At 40.4% G+C, this 20,660-nt stretch overlaps 1 long non-coding RNA gene across 1 annotated transcript; it reads left to right on the forward strand.

Annotated features, from left to right (window-relative positions):
• Positions 1–10,369: 10,369 nt before the first annotated feature.
• Positions 10,370–19,948, forward strand: LOC144586139 (uncharacterized). Its single transcript, XR_013540884.1, has 2 exons — positions 10,370–10,412; positions 11,337–19,948. It is a non-coding gene; the product is annotated as an uncharacterized LOC144586139 (long non-coding RNA).
• The last annotated feature ends 712 nt before the right edge of the window (positions 19,949–20,660 follow it).

The raw sequence follows: 20,660 nt of genomic DNA on the forward strand, positions 1-20,660 counted from the left end.
ATGCAGAAATGATTGGAATAAATTATTTTTCACATGTGTGCTAAAATAAACTGGCAGAACAATATTTTAGGTTGCTTTCCAACCAGAAAACATGCTTCTCTGGCAAAATAAGCTGTGCTTCTGTTTACATCGTGGAAAAACCTTATGTTAACCTTTTTTTTAAAAAAAAAAAAATCAGAACAAGGTACAACAATGGTTCTTATTGTCAATGGGATCAAATTCTCTGTCTTTTGTGGCTTTATAATAGAAATCCTCTGAAATATGATAGATTTGGGATTCTGAAAGGAATGGTAACAAAACTATCAATTTCACTTGGGTTTCCTCATTTAGATCTTCGTAGGTCTCATGCATGGTGATGGTCAGACCTAATAAATATGGTGCTGCTTCTCTTTCCCATCTATACTGTTTCCTGTTGATGATGCTAACATTTGATGCAAAGTGCCTGCTGCACAGCTCTGATTTTTGTTGCTTAGGCCCTGTTGGCGTGTCATCTGTTGCCTTCTGCCAATGTTTTTTTCAATAGTTTTGTGGCCTAACTTGGCCCAGTGTGAGAAACATGAATGAAAAAACACAAAAGTACACAAAAGATTCAAGCCTTTTAGAATTTACCAAAAGACTAGGTATCCAATAGGACTTAAAAAAAAATGAAAACAGAGCCTTCCAAAAGAACCCAAAATGAAAGCAAATCAAAAGTTTTCTCCCCACATGGAGATGTTTAGCCTTGGATTTCTTGCTTTAGTAGGGGCTTGGACTTGATCACCTTGAGATAACATTCTAACTGTACAATTCCATGGCTGAAATCCAGTAGTAATTCACAACTAGAGTAGGCCCATTTGAATCACTGGAACTTACAAAGGTGTGTACTCACCAAACCTCTGCTGATTCAACAGACCTACTCTAATTGTGACTTACTACTGGATTTCAGCCTATGATTCTATGAAGACAATACAAACCAGGGGAGTAAGTGTACTTACAGTGCTTAGCTTGTTGATCTGGGACTTGGGAAAACTGGGTTCATGGGGCCATGAAACTCCCCAGATGACCTCGAGCCAGTCATTTGCTCTCTGTCAGACCTATTCACAACGGAAATGAAGGGGAGGGGCTATGGCTAGAGCTCCATGGAGGAAATGGAAATAGACACATAAAAAACAATTGATATACGATACACTAAAAATGATAAATAGCGGATCTGACTGGTCTGCTCTTGTGCAGCTTGATTTGCAGAAAATGGTAGCTGAAACATGCTATAATATAGATAAAGTCAGTTATTGACATGGAGCACATAGCCAAACTGACTGATAGATATATTGACAGCTTCCCTCATTAATTAGAATTGTATATTCATTCATTCATTCATTCATATACCTTCTAGCAATAAATATACAGAACCATTCTCCAGCCTGAAATAAACTATACACAAACCTTGCTGAGTGTATGGAGGAAATAAAGGTTGTTAGTTCCAAGGCAACATGAGTGATATTCATCCTTAGAAATGCTGGATGGAACATCTCTTTCTGTGTGTATTTACAACCCTAATTACCACTCTATCCCAGCATTCCTAGTCAGTGTTGTTTACTTTGTTGTTAACGACTAGAATCCTGCATTTGAAAATTGCCCTGCTGGTTCTATTAATTTTGGGGAATAAATAACTTAAAGGAATTCATCATTAATTTAAGAATAGAGAAGTAGCAATAAAGCTAGATATGCTATTTATTTATTAAAACAGTAAATGGAAAAGGGCTGGGCTGTATGTTCTGAACTGTGTCACAGAAGGAAATAATTGGCTCATTAATCATAGAATCAGCTTGGTCATTTCAGTAAGGTTAAATTCAAGAATCCGTCAAGCTGCAACCATCTTTTAAGAATACTGTATATAAATGTGGGTGTAAGATATAGTGGCATGAAAGTTTGTAGAGTACTTTTAAAATTCCCCTGTTTCTCACATAGACCAAAGGTTAGGAAGAAATTTATACTCTTTGGAGTTTTTCCAATGTGCGTTTTTTTTCTATACCTGTGAACGTTATGAAAAAATAATGTTAACATGGAAACAAAATGCTTTCTGCCTCAGGCTTTGGCAAAATAAATGCACACAGAGTTTACATTTTTCTTTTTTAGATCTCAAGATTTTTTTCTCTGTAGCTGTTCCATGAACTCTGTCATCTGATTTGAAGAAATGAGTAGCTACTATGGGACCTCAGGGTCATCTTCTCTCAATCGCCATTCTCTATCTTTTCTCTTCAGCTTCTTTCATGACACTGAATCGCAGCTCCTTTATGAAAGGGATCAAACAATGAAGATGTGAATTTATTTTTCCTACTGAAACACCCTATACTTTATTTTCCTCAGCATCTGCTTCTATAACCTGGTGGTTCTAATATTCCAGCCAGCTGCTGCTTACAGGAAGCCATTTCTGCAAGTTGTGCCTTGAAATTGTTTTAAAAATACATGTGGAGATAACTTCCAAACTCTAAAATAAATCTACGAAGTGGAACATTCATTTAGTCTATAGTGAGAGACTAATACATTTTAATCAAGGCTGATAGCTTTGTCCAGATTTCTCCTTGTAAAGTAACAAAAACATATAGGAAGGTCAAAGTGACATGTTTTTGTTATACGCCGTTGAGTTGGAACCAATTTATAGCAATCTTAATATGGCTCTCAAGATAAGCAAGATATTTAAGGAGTGGTTTCTCAATTTCATTTCCCCAGTGAGTCTCCATGGCTTCATGATGAGGACAGGCAAAAGAAAATATTTCTTTACCCGGTATGGTGTTACTCTGTGGAACTCCTTGCCGGAGGACCTGGTGATGTCATCTGGACTAGATACCTTTAAAAGGGTATTGGACAGATTTATGGAGGAAAAGTCCATCACAGGTTACAAGCCATAATGAGGATGTATAATCTCCAGGCTTAAAAGGAAGGAACTTCAAAATGCCAGATGCAGGGGAGAGATATCAGGAGTTGTCTCATGTGCTCCCAGAGGCATCTGGTTGGGCCACTGTGAGATACAGGAAGCTGGACTAGATGGGCCCTTGGCTTGATCCAGCAGATCTCTTCTTATGTTCTTATGTAATAGAGTGTGATTTGAAGAAATGCATTGAGTGTGCATATGAGTAGCCTGTTTCTATGCTGATGCTGTTTGGATAAATTCATTAGCTATAACATTAAGCTCCTTCACGGATTGCTGCCTTGTCGTAGCGAAGGGGCTTGAGTAACTCAGGGAAGCTATGGGCTATGCCGTGCAGGGACACCCAAGACGAACAGATCATAGTGGAGCGTTCTGACTAAACACAATCCACCTGGAGGAGGAACTGGCAAGCCACTCCAGTATCTTTGTTGAGAATGCCCCATGATCAGAAACAAAAGGCTAAAAGATATGACACTGGAAGATGGGACCCTCAGGTCAGAAGGCCTCCAACATACTACTCAGGAAGAGCAGAGAACCAGTACAAATAGCTTCAGAGCTAATGAAGTGGTTGGGCAAAAGCTGAAAGGACGCTCAGCTGTGGACGTGCCTGGAAGTGAAAGGAAAGTCCAATGCTGCAAAGAAAAATACTGCATAGGAACCTGGAATGTAAGATCTATGAACCTTGTGAAGCTGGATGTGGTCAGACAGGAGATGGCAAGAATAAACATTGATATCCTGGGCGTCAGTGAACTAAAATGGACAGGAATGGGCAAATTCAATTCAGATGATTATCATATCTACTATTGTGGGCAAGAATCCTGCAGAAACAATGGAGTAGCCCTCATAGTCAACAAAAGAGTGGGAAAAGCTGTAATGGGTTATAATCTCAAAAATGATAGAATGATTCAATACGAATCCAAGGCAGACCTTTCAACATCTCAGTAATCCAAGTTTATGCACCAACCACCAATGCTGAGGAGACTGAAATTGACCAATTTTATGAAGATTTACTACACCTTCTAGAACTGACACCAAAGAAAGATGTTCTTCTCATTCTAGGGAATTGGAATGCTAAAGAAGGGAGTCAAGAGCTAAAAGGAACAAGAGGGAAGTTTGGCCTTGGAGTTCAAAATGAAGCAGGGCAAAGGCTAATAGAGTTTTGCCAAGAGAACAAGCTGGTCATCAGAAACACTCTCTTCCAGCAACACAAGAGGCGACTCTACACATGGAAATCACCAGATGGGCAATACTGAAATCAGATTGATTATATTCTCTGCAGCCAGAGATGGAGAAGCTCAATACAGTCAGCAAAAACAAGACCTGAAGCTGATTGTGGCTCTGATCACCAGCTTCTCATAGCAAAAATCAAGCTTAAACGGAAGAAAGTAGGAAAAACCACTAAACTAGTCAGGTATAATCTAAACCACATCCCTTATGAATACACAGTGGAAGTGAAGAACAGATTTAAGGAACTAGATTTGGTGAACAGAGTGCCTGAAGAACTTTTGATAGATATGCTCGTAATATTGTCCAGGAGGCAGCAACAAAAACCATCCCAAACAAAAGGAAATGCAAGAAAGTAAAGTGGCTGTCCAATGAGGCCTTAGAAATAGCAGAGAGGAGAAGGGAAACAAAATGCAAGGGAGATAGAGAAAGATACAGAAAATTGAATGCAGACTTCCAAAGAATAACAAGGAGAGACAAGAGGGCCTTCTTAAATAAACAATGTAAAGAAATAGAGGGAAATAATAGAAAAGGATAATGCAGAGATCTGTTCAGGAAAATTTGAGATATTAGAGGAACATTTTGTGTAAAGATGGACATGATAAAGAACAAAAATGGGAGAGACCTAACAGAAGCAGAAGACATCAAGAAGAGGTGGCAAGAATACACAGAGGAATTATACCAGAAAGATTTGGATATCCTGGACAACCCAGATAATGTGGTTGCTGACCTTGAGCCAGACATCCTGGAGAGTGAAGTCAAGTGGGCCTCAGAAAGCATGGCTAACAACAAGGCCAGTGGAGGTGATGGCATTCCAGTTGAACTATTTAAAATCTTAAAATATGACACTGTTAAGGTGCTACATTCAATATGCCAGCAAGTTTGGAAAACTCAACAGTGGCCAGAGGACTGGAAAAGATCAGTCTACATCCCAATCCCAAAGAAGGGCAGTGCCAAAGAATGCTCCAACTACCGCACTCATTTCATACGCTAGCAAGGTTATGCTCAAAATCCTCCAAGGTAGGCTTCAGCAGTATGGGGACCGTGAACTCCCAGAAGTACAAGCTGGATTCCAAAGGGGCAGAGGAACTAGAGACCAAATTGCAAACATGCGCTGGATTATAGAGAAAGCCAGAGAGTTCCAGAAAAATATCTACTTCTGATTGGTTCAAAATTGGGAAAGGAGTATGACAAGGCTGTATATTGTCTCCCTGATTATTCAACTTATATGCAGAATACATCATGCGAAAGGCTGGACTGGATGAATCCTGAAATGGAATTAAGATTGCTGGAAGAAATATCAACAACCTCCGATATGCAGATTATACCACTCTGATGGCAGAAAGTGAGGAGGAATTAAGGAACCTTGTAATGAGGGTGAAAGAGGAGAGTGCAAAAAACGGTCTTAAGCTGAACATCAAAAAAACTAAGATCATGGGCACTGGTCCCATCACCTCCTGGGAAATAGAAGGGGAAGATATGGAGGCAGTGACAGATTTTACTTTCTTGGGCTCCATGATCACTGCAGATGGAGACAGCAGCCACGAAATTAAAAGACGCCTGTTTCATGGGAGGGAAGTGATGACAAACCTTGACAGCATCTTAAAAAGCAGAGACATCACCTTGCTAACAAAAGTCCGCATAGTCAAAGCTATGGTTTTCCCAGTAGCAATGTATGGAAGTGAGAGCTGGACCATAAAGAATGCTGACCACCGAAGAAGTGATGCTTTTGAATTGTGCTGTTGGAGGAGGCTCTTGAGTCCCCTGGACTGCAAGGAGAACAAATCTATCAATTCTAAAGGAAATCAACCCTGAGTGCTCACTGGGAGGACAGATCCTGAAGCTGAGGCTCCAATACTTTGGCCATCTCATGAGAAGAGAAGACTCCTTGGAAAAGACCTTGGTGTTAGGAAAATGTGAAGGCAAGAGGAGAAGGGGACGACAGAGGACGAGATGGTTGGACAGTGTCATCGAAGCTACCAGAATGAATTTGACACAACTCCGTGAGGCAGTGGAAGATAGGAGGGCTTGGCATGCTCTGGTCCATGGGGTCACGAAGAGTCGGAAACAACTAAACGACTAAATGACGATAACATGAAGAGCTAGCATAGTATAGTGTCAGAGTAGGATTCAGGAGACCAAGGTTCAAATTGCTACTTGGCCATGGAAACTCATGGGGGGTAGCAATGATAAACTGGTTTTTGAACATCTCACATAGTTTGAAATACTTTTAGGATTGTTATAAATCAGAAGCCGCCTGATAGGCACATAACAACAATATTGTGATGTATCTCCTGAGAGATTTATTAATATCCATGCTATTTGGGAATGGTTTCTGGGGTTGCCCCCTCTCTTTCATGTGGTAAGATGGGAAAGTTCAAATCTCCCCTCCTTCCTGATAGAAGAAAGAAAGAGAATAAATATAACCATTGTGTTAGCAATATGCTAAAAATGGCCAGTGTGAGCCCAGCCTTGGTCTCTTCTGACCCGTACTATACAAAGTCTTCTAGTGTTCTAATCGTTTCTTATCTAATTCAGAGCACAGTGTTTCTCCCTCTCTGCTCTTTCTTCTCCATACCTAATGATCATAATTCTTAACAGAGTGAAGTTCCAGCTTTACAGGCTTGAATCAACAGTCAGTAGGTCTCCCCTTTTCCTTTAGACTTAATTTCCTACCCATTCCAAAGGACAATCAGAGCTGCTGTCCTGTCACCATATTACTATCCATGAGAAAAATGAGAAAAAACCACTTTAAAAACTCTTTCTCTCCCCCATACTTGTATACATTCAGCTCATCTAAGAAGTACAGCTCCCAAAACTACCCAGCTGGTCTTGGCTACAGATGGGGACAAACTAGGAAAAAAGCAGTTCATGATGGTTCATCACTATCACAAACCATGAACCATGCGCTTTCATGGACTTTCCATAGAAATTAACAGTTTCATGGTTCATGTAATTCAGGACTTCCAAGAATAGTAGGATAGCCGCCGCGCAAGTTAGAGATGCCAAATGTATAGCAAGTTTTCAGTTTGCTCTCCTCCCCAATTCTTCCAAGTTTGGTGAAGATTCAGCTTGGGGTGTCAGAGTTATAACCCCTCAAAGCAAGTCCTCCCAGGAAAGTGCTCTTCAGCATCAAGTTTGGGGAAAATTAAATGAGTGGTTTATGCAAGGAAACTTTAGAGTGTTGCTCATCATGAGGTGGACTGGGGGGCAGAAAGGGGGCAGGACAAACAGACTACGTACCTAAGCATCCACTTCTCATGCTAGCTGCTGAAAAAGTGAAACCACTATTTGAGACCCCACCCCCACCCCTGCATGTGGCTCCTACAACCAGCTACAGCCAGAAAGCAGGCTTGGAGATCTGTGGTGGCAGCCTGTCCTGACAATTAATCATACACAGAGTCTTCTCTAAGTCAACCCCATTGTTGCCTAGGGAATTGATGGAGCGGTGCCAGGCTGATTGACCAGGGACGAAAAGCCCAACAATGAAGTTTGCAAATTGCCAACACTGATAATCGTTCGCCGTTTTGTTTTATTTTGGGTAGGCAAGTTTCCCTGAAGTTCCACAAAGCAAGCCATGAAATGGCCTGATACGTGGTTGTTGTTTTTCTTTTCTTTGTGGTCCGTTTTTTGCCCAACTCTAGTTGGGGGAAGGGCTTTCCATGCAAAAGGCTATTATAAATCATTTCTGAATTCAGCTTACTGAAACCTTTCAAATTATGTTACACATGATTCTGTAGGTCACAAAAAATAATTGGGATGTCCCCAAAACCCACCAAGTGATTTTCCTGCATGCTACATAGCCTATTTTTCGAGTCACACCATCCAAACCTATCCTTCAAGTTTTGAGGTATTTATGTTTGATTCAGCAATAAATGGACAGAGAAACCAGACAGAAACTTTTATTTGTATAGATACAAAATCAATTTCTCTACTATTTTTCTATGTGTAAATGAAACCATTAGAAGCATCTTGCAAAGAAAACATTGTTAAGACAGGTCCCTTTCCCAGAGAGCTCCAAGGCTAAAGAGTGGAGTGAAATCAATGGACAAAGGGGAGGGAGAACAAAGAGAGGAATAAACAAAACAATTAGCCATGTTAGCTTGGTGTGCTGTGAGTCATATTTCATCCACAACAGGACAGTCAGAGTTGCCTACTGCTAATAGGCCATTTACCCAGTAGCCTTGTAAATTAAATACACCGTTCTGAAAACAACAACAATGGCTTCTAAATTCTTCGCCTGGGAAGTAAAAGGCTAAAATAGCTGATATTCCTTCGTTTTCCCCACTCTGGAACCTTCTGAGCCAGAAATGGCTAAGTGCAGCCATCCAGATGTTTGTGGACAATACTCCAACATGAATGTCCACGTTCATGGTGTCACCCTTACCTATGGGATGAGAATGCCTCTTCTGGAGGGTTAGCCCATCTTGCAGCTGGGCTGAACAATATGAGATGTGGAACATCGTCCAAAAAAAAAAAAAAAAAAAACAAAAAAAAAAACCCAGACTAGGAGCAAGTGAAGAGTATATATTTTTGCTGTAGACAGCAAATTCTGAGGCAGTAAGTCAATATTTGGCTGCCTAGGCTGTAGGCCAGCTGTCATAGACCACAGAAGTCTTACATTTGTCTCTATATTGTATTTCAAGTAGTCTTGGGTAAGGATGTGATAAATATTCACAACGGTTTTTGTCCTTGATGAAAAAGAATGTCTTGCAAAAATTGTCATCAACCACTGTGGTATTTTTCACTCCTGTATGAGTGAAAAATAATGATTTTGTACAGCTGAAAAAAATGTGTGCTTCATACAAAGTGCCTATTTGTGCATGGGTAGATGGTTTGCATCAGAAGTGGGAATACTCCTTGGTATTTGGGGGTAAGGTTTTCCCCACTACAAGCCACCCAGCATTTGCACTTTTTCTCTTCCACAGATGAGATTTCAAAGTGGAAGATGATTGTGATCTGAGGAAGGAAGTGGCAAAGTTTTGTTCTTCGCTCTGATATATGGCTACCACAAGGCAGTTATTCGTCAAAGGTAGATAGAATTATCAGTTTATAACCTGGAACATCCTCTCCTGTACATTAAGGAAGAAGATTAGAAGGCAATTTTTATCCTTTCACTATGAGTGGCTCATGTTGGGAGAGCAAAACAAAGCCAACAGGATATTGGCAAAAGGAATCATGAGATTAGCATCTGATTGGATTCATGGTTTAATGAGGCAGATGCGACCTGCTAGTTACAAAATTATAGAACACGTCTACTGAAAGATCTGTCCACTCATTCATAAATGTTTTAAAACCTCTATTATTTCTTTCATACCGGAGTAGACTACCAAGGTAGTTAAAGAAGAAAACTATAATTAAAACAAACTCCAAACGATGTCATCAAAGCAGGAAAAGCAGCCAAAACAATAAAACAAGCCAAGGAAACCAATCAAAATGCTTCAACAAACAAAAATGTTACCAGCTGATGCTGAAAACATGGAGGCATTAGAATCAGAAACAGCAGCAATAAGAACAACAATAATCGGCATCATTGTGCCTCTACTATACTTTCCTCTCATTGTGACAGAATAGAAGAGGCCATGCTCACCCTTTAAATCACTAGTATCTTGTTTAGTAATAGTTTTCCAGAAATAAGTCCAGGAAGCTTTCAGCTTTCACACATCAGCTGTCAAATAGGAAAGAGTAACATGGTCAAACTAATGGTGATTTTCAGAAGAAAAAGTTGGAGGCTATAATCTAATAGAACCTTGCCCTAGGATCATCATCTGAAGTTCTGCTACAGATATCCTTCTTGTCAGAAAAATAACAGCTGGTGATGAGACAGAGCATTTTCTCTAGCATTTGCACAACTGGTAACCTTCCAAGATGCTGTTCAGCTGGAACTCCTGCTGGCTCTAGCCAGCAGAGGCAGTAGTAATGGACGATGATGGTTGTGTCCAACAAAGTCAGTAGAGTCATACATTATCCATTCTTAACCTTATAGATCCAAGAAAACATTTCCATAGAGATATCTGCCTGACCACCAATATCCTTTTTGGCAAAAAACATTCCTTCAAAAGAGTAAAAGGTGCTAAAGAAGGTGATAAATAGTTTCAGGAAATTCTCTGCTACTTTGTAGTGTTGTTTTGAACTGGTTGTTTTAATTTTGCTCTCTCTTTTAGCTGTGATTTAATTTCATTCAGTGATTCATTGTTTGAATAGAACAGAAAAGGTATATGGATGAGTGCCAAACTATGTGGATGGATGCTGTCCTATCTATGCTTCTGCTGCTAGGAAGGTGAGTGGCTCCACCCAGCAATACTCACACTGATAATATAGAAATGTCAATCATAGAGTAGGATCCAAAGAGATGATTCTGCTGTAGCATCCCCTTCAATCAGTGGTATCAGGGATAGGGGGAACAACCCCTCCTACTGTAGCCTCAGTGAAATGGTACAGCCGTATCCCTTTCGATGGACATGTCTATGGTATCTTCCCCTATGGCATCCTGTTGTTTTCCCCCTTTTTATGTGATCTCTGGCATGCCTGTTTTTTTTTCTTCTGACACAGGATGACCAATATTTCTTAATGCTTTTTAATGCCCAAGTGACTCTTATTTTATTAAATATATGTGAAGTCCTCCTTTTTAAAAAAAGTCCTGTTTTCTCAGCCCAGTTGTCCCCCTGCTTTGTATGATTTTCAGACATGTAACCCCTGCACAGCTTTGGAGTGTGAATGTGGGTGAGTGGGATAAGAGTTTCTCTTCCTTTTTTTAAACAACCAAGACATTGTTCCATGTCCTTATACCCTGAAATAATAATACCAGGGAACAACTGTAAAGCTTCCTCACCAGACTTTTGTCTTCCATTCCGAGAAGAAAACTTCCACCGTTTTTTTTGAATTATTTGAGTTTATTTTCTTTGAATTAGATTTTTTTCCTGTTTTACTCAGGAATGCTTTAAAGTTTTTTCCCGTCCTAAATGTGTGCTTCTAAAATACCTCCATCTTTGCCAGTTGTCACTGATTCCTATGTGACATAGCTATGTGCAATCAGGTAACAATAAAAGGAAAAAAATGGAAAAAGAAAAGTAACTGTCCTGTGGATGATGGTTATTGTAGTCTAGCACATCTGAAATATCCCACATTGGGGAAGACTGATTAAGAGAATAGCTAGAACTGTTCATTATAATTTATTGTTTTTCCTTTCTCTGATGTATTACAGCAATTTTCTATGTCTGGTGTGCTGAGACATTCAGAGCAGGCTGCTGAAGCACAAGAACTGTTGACAATTCCCTTTCGTGTGTCAGAGCATTACATTTGACAAATTGCTTCAAAATGGGACTGTATGTTTTGATTTTACTCAGTACTATATAATAAATCTAGGTTAAAGTGTTTTGCTATACTTAGTTGTAACAAATGTTGGTTATCAACACAGGGAAGGGCTATAGCAGTGTGACAGAGGACATGCTTTGTGTGCAGAAGTCCCTGGCTGAATCCCTGGCATCTTCAGATATGGCTGGCCAAATCAATTGATTAAACAAACAACCTATTCTGTCTTAAACTATGGAAAGCTACAGTCACCCAGTGTTGGTAGTTTTTAACTATATAACTCAATGATTTCATTCAGTATAAAGCTGATTTGAGCATTCTCAAATGACTAACGTTAAATAATTCTTCTTTTTTCTTTTCTTTTTTTGAGTTGTGCTGAAATATTGTTGTCGCTTCCCCCCAGTGTCCCTTGTTTGTTCTCCGCAAACTCAGATCCACCCTCTCTTCCTTTCTCTCTCACTGTCCCCCTAACCTCCTGTTCTACCTTGAGCTCCATATGATGGACAGGAGTGACGTGGGCATTCTGCCACAATTGTATATACTTGTTTGAGATCAGTTCTTCTGTTTGACCTGGCAACAAAACATTTATGGGTGTATGGTCAGCCCCATCAACTATCTTGGTCCAAATCCTATTAGTTAGATCCCCTAGCATAACACAATTGACATAAATTTCATTTTTGAATGCTTTCAAGTTAAGAAGTTAGTGTAGGCATTTGCTGCCAACAAGAATTGGGCCAATAGGGTTTTGGCCATTTTTCATTTCAGGGGACTAAAGGATAATGATTTTCTTGTTAATTGCCTAGCAACTGGAACATAACTACATGCCCAATTTCTATCACTCCTTAGTTCATCAGATCTCTAAATGAAGAACAAGAAAGATCTAAGAATAAAACAGAAGACACCACAAGCCAAAAGTCAGAACACAGAGCAGACATGACAAACTAAAAGTCATATAGAACTGTTTGCTCAAGAAAGCCTCAATTCGAGGAATTCTTTATACTCCTATCTTCCACAGAAGAATCCAACTGCAAGGATCGGAGGGTGGAGCCAGGTGAGATCTTGGAGGTTCTTTCTGGAGAATTTGCAGTTATGTAATTCCCCACATGGGGGCAGCAGTCAACAGTAACTCAACAGGCTCACACAAGAGAATTAACAATGTTCCTAGTCAAATAATAAGAGTTGCTTTCAGCTCTCAAATGGAACCAGAAGTGATCCCAAAATTAGGTTGTCTAATGCGCCAACAATGTATGTAATTGGAGTTTTAGAGGCCCTTCCAAATCCTGCAGTACTCAGGACATTATCCGGACCCTTTACTCTTACTTATTGGAGCCATGGCAGAGCAAAGTGTTTCTTGCCCAGGTTAGAATAACCATAGATCAGATTACGTGCAGACATCAGGAAGTCTCCGACATATATGATATATATCAGCCAGGCATCTGGGGATTACGGAGACTACAGGAGGTATCTGAACTTTCCTGAGGTTGTGGTCTCCCAATTTGTTGAAGATAACCCTCCCTTGCCCCTATACCTCATGAAGTATACATATATGGTGTGATAGAAAGGAAGGTAATGTTGAAGTCAGAAGATACACATGCTGTTAGGAGACTGGGAGGGCCATGGTAGGTCCAATGATGTTGTTAGAGCACAGCAGGATTTATACATCTTCAAGTATGATTAACTAGATTTTGAAATAGGTCTTTCTGACCTCCTCTTGATCCATTTTAATACAGCTGTTACAGAAAGGATATGTCAGTATTATGCTCCTCTGCTGACCAAATAGTTTGGACTATTTCGTACCACAATTAGCAAGTAGTTTGTATGCCTAAGCAATGTATTTGCATAGTTATCAAGCCCAGGGGGTCATGTAGTCTGAGTGGTTCATTTGTTTATTATTGATTGCATTTAAGTCTTGCTTTTGCTCCAACAAGCTCAAACCAGCACAGAGGGTTCCCTTCCTCCCAAAGCAAAGCATGCTGCTTATATACTGTCGCATAGCACTTAAAATACTCTCTGAGTGGTTTACAATTTAATTGCGCAGGTTACACATTGCTCCCCCCATCCCTGTTCCTGCTCCCACCCCTTGGCAAGCTGGTATTCAATTTACTGACCTCAGAAGGATAGAAGGGTGAGTCAACCTTAAGCTGGCTACCTGAGTCTGTTGGGATCAAACTCAGGTTGTGAGCAGAGACTTGACTGAAGTTTAAATGTGCCACAAGGCTCCTCCCCACCTTATACTCATGATAACCATGTGAAATAGGTCGGTGTGACTGACTCAAGGTCACACAAGTAAATTCTTGGCTCAGCGAGAAGTAATTTTAATGGATCTATCTAGAGTCACTTGGACGCACTAACCTTTACATTGCACCCGCTGTTGTTCATTTAGGGGTGAAAACAGGGCTCAGATTTTTTTCCATTATAAACTAGGCTTCTTCATGTTCCTTTAGGGAGATGAAGTGTAAAAAAGGCAGCTCTATATTTCATAGGAAGAGACTAAAATGTGTTTTTTTCTCCAAAGAAAGACATCAGTTTGCTTTGTCTTCATAAATAAAATTGCATTTGCCAAGCTATTAGTGTTGGGAAGTTCATCCTATATTTGTTCTCTGGCCAAAATTGACCTTAAAACAAAGCAAAACAAAACAAAAAACAAACTCAATCACCAGTACTTCTGTTTTAACACAATGCAGCAGAAACTCTCCCAGCCTTAAATGGCTGCAGGAGCTTTCCTTCACCCTTCATAGTTGTGATTGAGGGAGAATATCTTTTAAGCAGCACTTTCCTATGTTTGCTTCAGGAAAGGAAGGGAAGGATTTTTATGAGCTGCTAACCGCTGGGATTTGTGGATGCAAGATTTCCCTTTCATCTTTTAAACTCAGTTTCTTCAGCTACAGAAATTCAAATTAATACCCGTGCACTCTGAAAGTTTTAACTTCCTTATTGCTGAAAACTGGAGAATATCATGGGATTACTGAACTTTTCATCGCAAGAAAATGAGTCAAAATGTGAATTGCGGGGCCGTAGTATTCCCAAATAATTTGTATGTGAAATCAAAGGTACCTCAAAACGCTGCTATGATGAGGCAGAAAGAGAAACTCTCCCATTGCATTGCTATGCCCATCTGCTTTCCCTTGTCACTGCTTCCACATCATCGGCATCATCACTTCCTCCTACTGTCACCCTCCCTTCCCCCAATGTATAGTTAGGACAGCAGGAAGTGCTCTGTAGCGAGCAGGATTTGGTGTCCTGCTCTCCTCAGGGCTGGTTGTTTTTCCACTGCTGGGCTCTGAGGACTCTGGAGAACTGGGCATTGTTGGTGGACAGTGCAGGGAAATCAGCTGTGGCCCAGGCAGTTTTCCCAGCCTAACTCTGAAGGGTTCTCGGAGCCTACCTCTGGTAATTATCCAACTCTGAAGAGCTCTGCAAAGCAGCTACGGCCACCGTGGAGAACGACAGGGGCCCTCGGGAGGTGGGCAGCCAACTCACCACTCTTGGCAGTCTGCCCTCTGAGGCAGTCAGCTCACTTTGTTTAATGGGAAGGCTAGCTTTGTCTGATATTCCGACATTTTCATTGTTGAAACCAGCAGATAAAGGCCAAATTTTAAATGCTGCTTTATAATGAGGCCAACCATCGATCGGTCTAGCTCAGCACTGTGAACTCCAACTGAGAGCAGCTCTTCAGGATTTCAGGCTGGAGCCGTCTCAATTGTAAATGGAGATGCTGAGGAGAGGAGCTGGGAGCTTCGATTTGCAAAGCATGTACTCCACCTCTGACCTCTGGGCTCTCCCCCACACACATACCTTTGGCATGTCTCTCTCTCTCTCTCTCTCTCTCTCTCTCTCTCTCTGTGTGTGTGTGTTGCAACATTAGCTAGTCCTGCAGAATTTATCTTGAACTGTATGGATTAAATATTTTATTGAAGGCCACTGAAGCTGACAGAGCCCCACCACATACACAACCTTTCAATCGATTTTGATTAGAATGTTGACCTATCAGGATCTTACAGTCACTTCTACAGGTGTGGTCTTTGGCTTTTTGGACTCAATTCCTAGAATTCTCTGAGAATTCATTAAGCAGAATTCTGGGAGTTTCAGCACACCTACAGACACCTACATCTTGCATACCTAATGACTTCTGGTTACCTTTGAGGCTGCCTGGCCTCCTGTAGCCTGTGTTTCTTGTTAATGTGTGTGTGTGGGAAAGGAAGTTGATGCAGTGCTTCCTGGGAGTCGTAGTCTTGCTGTCCATTAGGCTCTGTGTAGAGGGTGCCTCCAGAAGAACTATGACTACTTATAGCTAAGATATACATTTGGCTTATTTTAAACAGCATTCGTTTATTCTATCTGCACAATTGTATCAATGTTTACTGTCCCATTTTGAATTTCTTGTTTACTATGCCATTATTTTACTATCCCATATGTTTACTATCCCATTTTGGATTTCTTTCTTTTTTCTTTTTCACTTAAGCTTTTACCTATAGTAATGTTGTTATTTAGCAATCCAAATCTTGGCCTGTCTGGGGAACTTACTAATTTCTTACGAATATAGACACTCTATAGTCTTATGAATATAGAGATATTGACAAGGATACAGTTCAAAGTGCACTGTTCTCATTATGAAAGACAGACCCTTTTTCTACTACAAGGGTGGGCAGTGAGAGTCAACCATTTCCCTGTTGCTCTCCAGTGTTCCCTGAAACCTTAGCTGGGTCAATCAGGCTAATAGCTACTTCTGCCTATAGCATTTTTCATGGACTTCTGACTGGTGGGCTCAAGAAAGGTACCCAAGCATAGCTTGAGAGTCCAGTTGACGGGAGAAAGTCAAACTGGTCATATGAGACACTTCTGTTTAGCCCATGAATTTCTGGTGAGAGACAGTGCTTTGTAGAGGCTAGAGTACTAGCCTGTGACTTGCACAATCCATGAAACTCGCCAAGTGACCTTTGGTCAGTCACTCTGTCTCATTCTGACCCCGTTCACTAGGTTGTTGTAAAAAGAGAGCCATTTGTACTGCCTTGGGCTCATTAATGGGGGTGGACTCCACAGGAAATGAATGAATGAATGAATGAATGAATGAATGAATGAATGAATGAATGAATGAATGAATGAATGAATGAATAAATAAATAAATAAATAAATGAGCAGGGTGGGAAAAGCAACACAGAAGTTCTTCCTTCCAGCTAATATTGCTAATTTTTGCCAGTGGAAGATACAGATTTCCAGCCATAAATATATGTTTAGTTGGAACATATATGTGTGCTTTGAAAACACATGAATCTACTATTGCTAATTGTGTTTGTAAGTGTTTGTGTGTATGCATACACTTGTTAATATTATCATACAGAGTAACAATATTAGCTGCCTAGGAAAGCAGCAGAGAGCTGACCAAGTTTGTGACCAATATCAGAGCCATTCTCAACCTGAGTGGTGGTGGTTCCCCCACATCTCCTTTAGTTTGGGTAGGTCAGTGTTTCTTAACCTTTAGTAACGAGGTGTTCTTCAGCTGCAACTGTCAGAAACCCTGGCCAACGCAGCTAGTGGTGGAGGCTTCTGGGAGTTGCCGTCCAAGATTACCCACAGTTGGGAACTACTGTTATAGGTGCTCTCATAGACCTTATTGGTACTTATCAAGAAGTAAGCCCTGCTGATTTCAGTAGGACCTACTCTTTAGTAGTACTTCTGAGAAACCTATACATGGGACAGGAAGCAAGAGTTAGAACTGGATATGGAACAAGTGATTGGTTCAAAATTGAGAAAGGAGTACAACAAGGCTGTATATTGTCCCCCTGCTTATTTAACTTATATGCAGGATACATCATGCGAAAGGCTGGACTGGAGGAATCCCAAGCCAGAATTAAGATTGCCGGAAGAAATATCAACAACCTCTGATATGCAGATGATACCACTCTGATGGCAGAAAGTGAGGAGGAATTTTAAGAACCTCGTAATGAGGGTGAAAGAGAAGAGTGCAAAAAATGATCTGAGGCAGTGACAGATTCTACTTTCTTGGGTTCCATGATCACTGCAGATGGTGACAGCAGCCACAAAATTAAAAGACACCTGCTTCTTGGGAGGAAAGCGATTAACAGCAGTCAAACCTACACATTTTACTGGTCAGATGGGAGCTGGAAGAGAGATATGAATCAGCTATTATCCAATCATATTTGCAAAGAGTTATACAGAAACAAACATTGATATGACTGGAAGACAGAATTATGGCTGGGCTAGATTATTTAAAATAATTTAGCTGGTAAGAGAATGAGTGATGGCAAGCATGGAACTCCCCTGATCAAACTTCATTTTATCCACATACATTTGAAAGGTCATTTTATTAGCATAAAATCATATAATTTTAGAGTAGGAAGAGATCCCAAGGATCACTCTGTCCAACCTCTGTTAAAACAGGAAACTCACTACAACAGCATTCCAGGTTGATGACCATTCAACCTTTGTTTAAAAATGTCTAATGAAGGAGAGGCCGATGACTTCTGAGGAAGTCCATTCCATTGTTGAATGCCCCTTATTATAGTGGTTTTCCTCCCAAAGTTTACTTTTCTTGGTATTTGAATTAGTTTGCATCCTTCCCTTTAGAGCTGAAGGAAACAAGCTTGCTCCAATTTCAATAGGACAACTCTTCAAATATTTGAAGATTGCTATTATAATAGTGTACCTTCCAATCTCCTCCATGCTAAATGTGCCCAACACATTTTACAGATCCTTTACCAGCTTAGTCAGCCTCTTCTGTACATGTCTCAGCTGTCAATATCATTCTTAACATGATGTGCCCAGAAATGGATATACTATTCAGATAAGGTACAGCCACAGCAGGATAGAACATGATACATCTGTTGGTGCAGTCTCCAATTGCCTCACAGTTTTTTGTGTTGTGTTGTTTTGCTTTCCTTGGGCATCACAGATTTAACTTATGTTTAGTTTGCTATCTACTAAGATCTCTACATCTTTTTCACACTTACTACTGCCAGGCCAGCTACCATAAATCCTGTGCTGTAAATCTGATTTTTCCTGTGAAAGTATCAAACTTCACCTTTTTTCTTGTTAAAACTAGGGGTATTCAAATACCATCTGCTTCAGAATGGTCTTACAATTTGCAGCTGATTTGTTCCAAGCTGGTTTGAGTTGTATCTATTTTAAAATACTGTACATATTTATATTTGTCTGAATGGTGAAAAAAAAATATAAAAATGGGGAAAATAAAGGGCTCTGAGACAGGATGTGATGGTGAAATTCAGTGCAACCAATTAGTGCTTGATCTTCAATGTGCAGACAAAGTTCTTGCCAGTTTTCTTAATTCCTACCCCACTTCAATCCCTTGCAATGACACAATTTTCTCTCATGCACCCTCAGTTGATTGGCTTGAGGTCTGCAGTTGTCTAAAAGACAAAAACCAAATAATCATCATCGTCATCTCAGAACTGCAGAGCTGGAAGGGACTTTATGGATCATTGGGTCCAGTCCCTGTCAAGGAGGCACAGTGGGGGAACTGAACTCCCAACATCTGGCTCCACAGTCAGAGACCTAAAGCACTGAGTTTTCCAGTCTACATTCACTCTATATCCTGAAAATTCCAAAAAAAGAAGAAAAAAGCAATAGCTATGTTTCTACTCATTCTAACATACTTCCCTTGCAAAATGGCTACTGGTTACAGCCGTTGTGGAATTACTTCCCAGGAACCCTATAACTGAGGTTTTTAGGAAACCTTGGGCTTTTCATTGGCATTCAAACTGTCACTCTCCTTCTGCTTTGGGCTTCCTGGTTCTGTTGCAGTATTATTTTCATTTTCTGATTTATTTTTTTTTTTGAAGTGCTGAAGCAATATTCAGTGCTTCTGAGAGCCCTGATTTGATATGAATGCTGCTTCAAGGTTTCTCGCTTTCCTTTGGACCGGTTCAGAAATAGATAAATATTTTTGATTTGTTCCAGATTGCAAATAATTTCCGAACTGAAAGCATATCTCTTGTCAAAACCTATTTTGTTTGTTTTGGCCCTGTTCTCTAATCTGTTACAGTCCTTTTGAAACCTGGGTCTGTCTTGTAGTCAATTCCCTCCAAGTTTGGTGCTATAAGCAAGTTTGATGGGCATCATCTAACTCATACATTAAACTCTTAAACAACACCAGGTCCAGGGCATAAACCTGTGGCACTGTGATCTCAAGGATGACAAGAAACCATTGGTGAACACTCTTTTGAGTATTGCCCATCAACCCTGCGACAAACAGTGGCATCATCTAGCCCATATTTTATTGGCTTGGCTATAAGCCATGATATTTTCAGTGTCTAATATTTTCTGATCTGGCACAGAATTTCTAAGTATTACTAAATGAATGTTCTTTAAGCACTTTGAGCACTTATAGACAGAAAAGAATGGAAAATAAATACCTCTGTTTCTCTGTTTTCAGTGACCAGTTTTACTGCAGACAATGCTGCATATACTTTGTATATGCTATGCGGGGAGCAATGCCCTTATGTCCAGGAGAAGATAAAAGTGCCCCCCTTGGAGGTCTGCTATCCATACCCTACTGTCACAGGGGAACTAAGAGCTGAAAGGTGGAATAATCATGTGGGAAATGAGAGGAAAGAGAGGAACTGTAGTGCCAACAGCTATTAAAAGCCCCTGAGTCTAGGCACGAGTGCTTTGTGAAGGTGCACAAAGGTGTATGGGGGAAGAGGATGGTCAGGGCAATAATAATGAGAAGAACTGAAGAGTGACAAGACTGTATGTCTTTTAGAGAGACGACCCAGGCTGGATGAAGGATGTGCCACCAAAAGCAAATACTTCATGGAGCTCTTTAGCCCACTCTGTGCTCTTGGACCATGTATAAGGAGCTCTCAGGACAACAGAAGAGCTTCTTACAGCAGTTGCACAGCTGCACATACAATGGCCCAAATCTTGTTGCTTAGCATAGCATATTGCACTAGAGCAGGCCTACTGAATCAACGGGGATTTGGTGAGTCAGCTCCTCCCTAAGTTCAGGTGGTTTAACTGGTCCAACTCTAACTGTCCATTGGAATCAATGGAACTTAAGGAGGAGCTGACTTACTAAATCCCCACTGATTCAACGAGCCTCCACTGGTGCAGTTTACTATGCTAAGCAACAAGATTTTGGCCAATATTGGAGTGGGGAAGATGACTTTCAAATAGAAATATAACAAAATGGGAACAAGTCGTTTTGTGTCTGCAACATAGAAAAAAACTTGACAGGTGA

Source organism: Pogona vitticeps, chromosome 1 (assembly GCF_051106095.1).
Source record: "Pogona vitticeps strain Pit_001003342236 chromosome 1, PviZW2.1, whole genome shotgun sequence".
Lineage (NCBI taxonomy): Eukaryota > Metazoa > Chordata > Lepidosauria > Squamata > Agamidae > Pogona > Pogona vitticeps.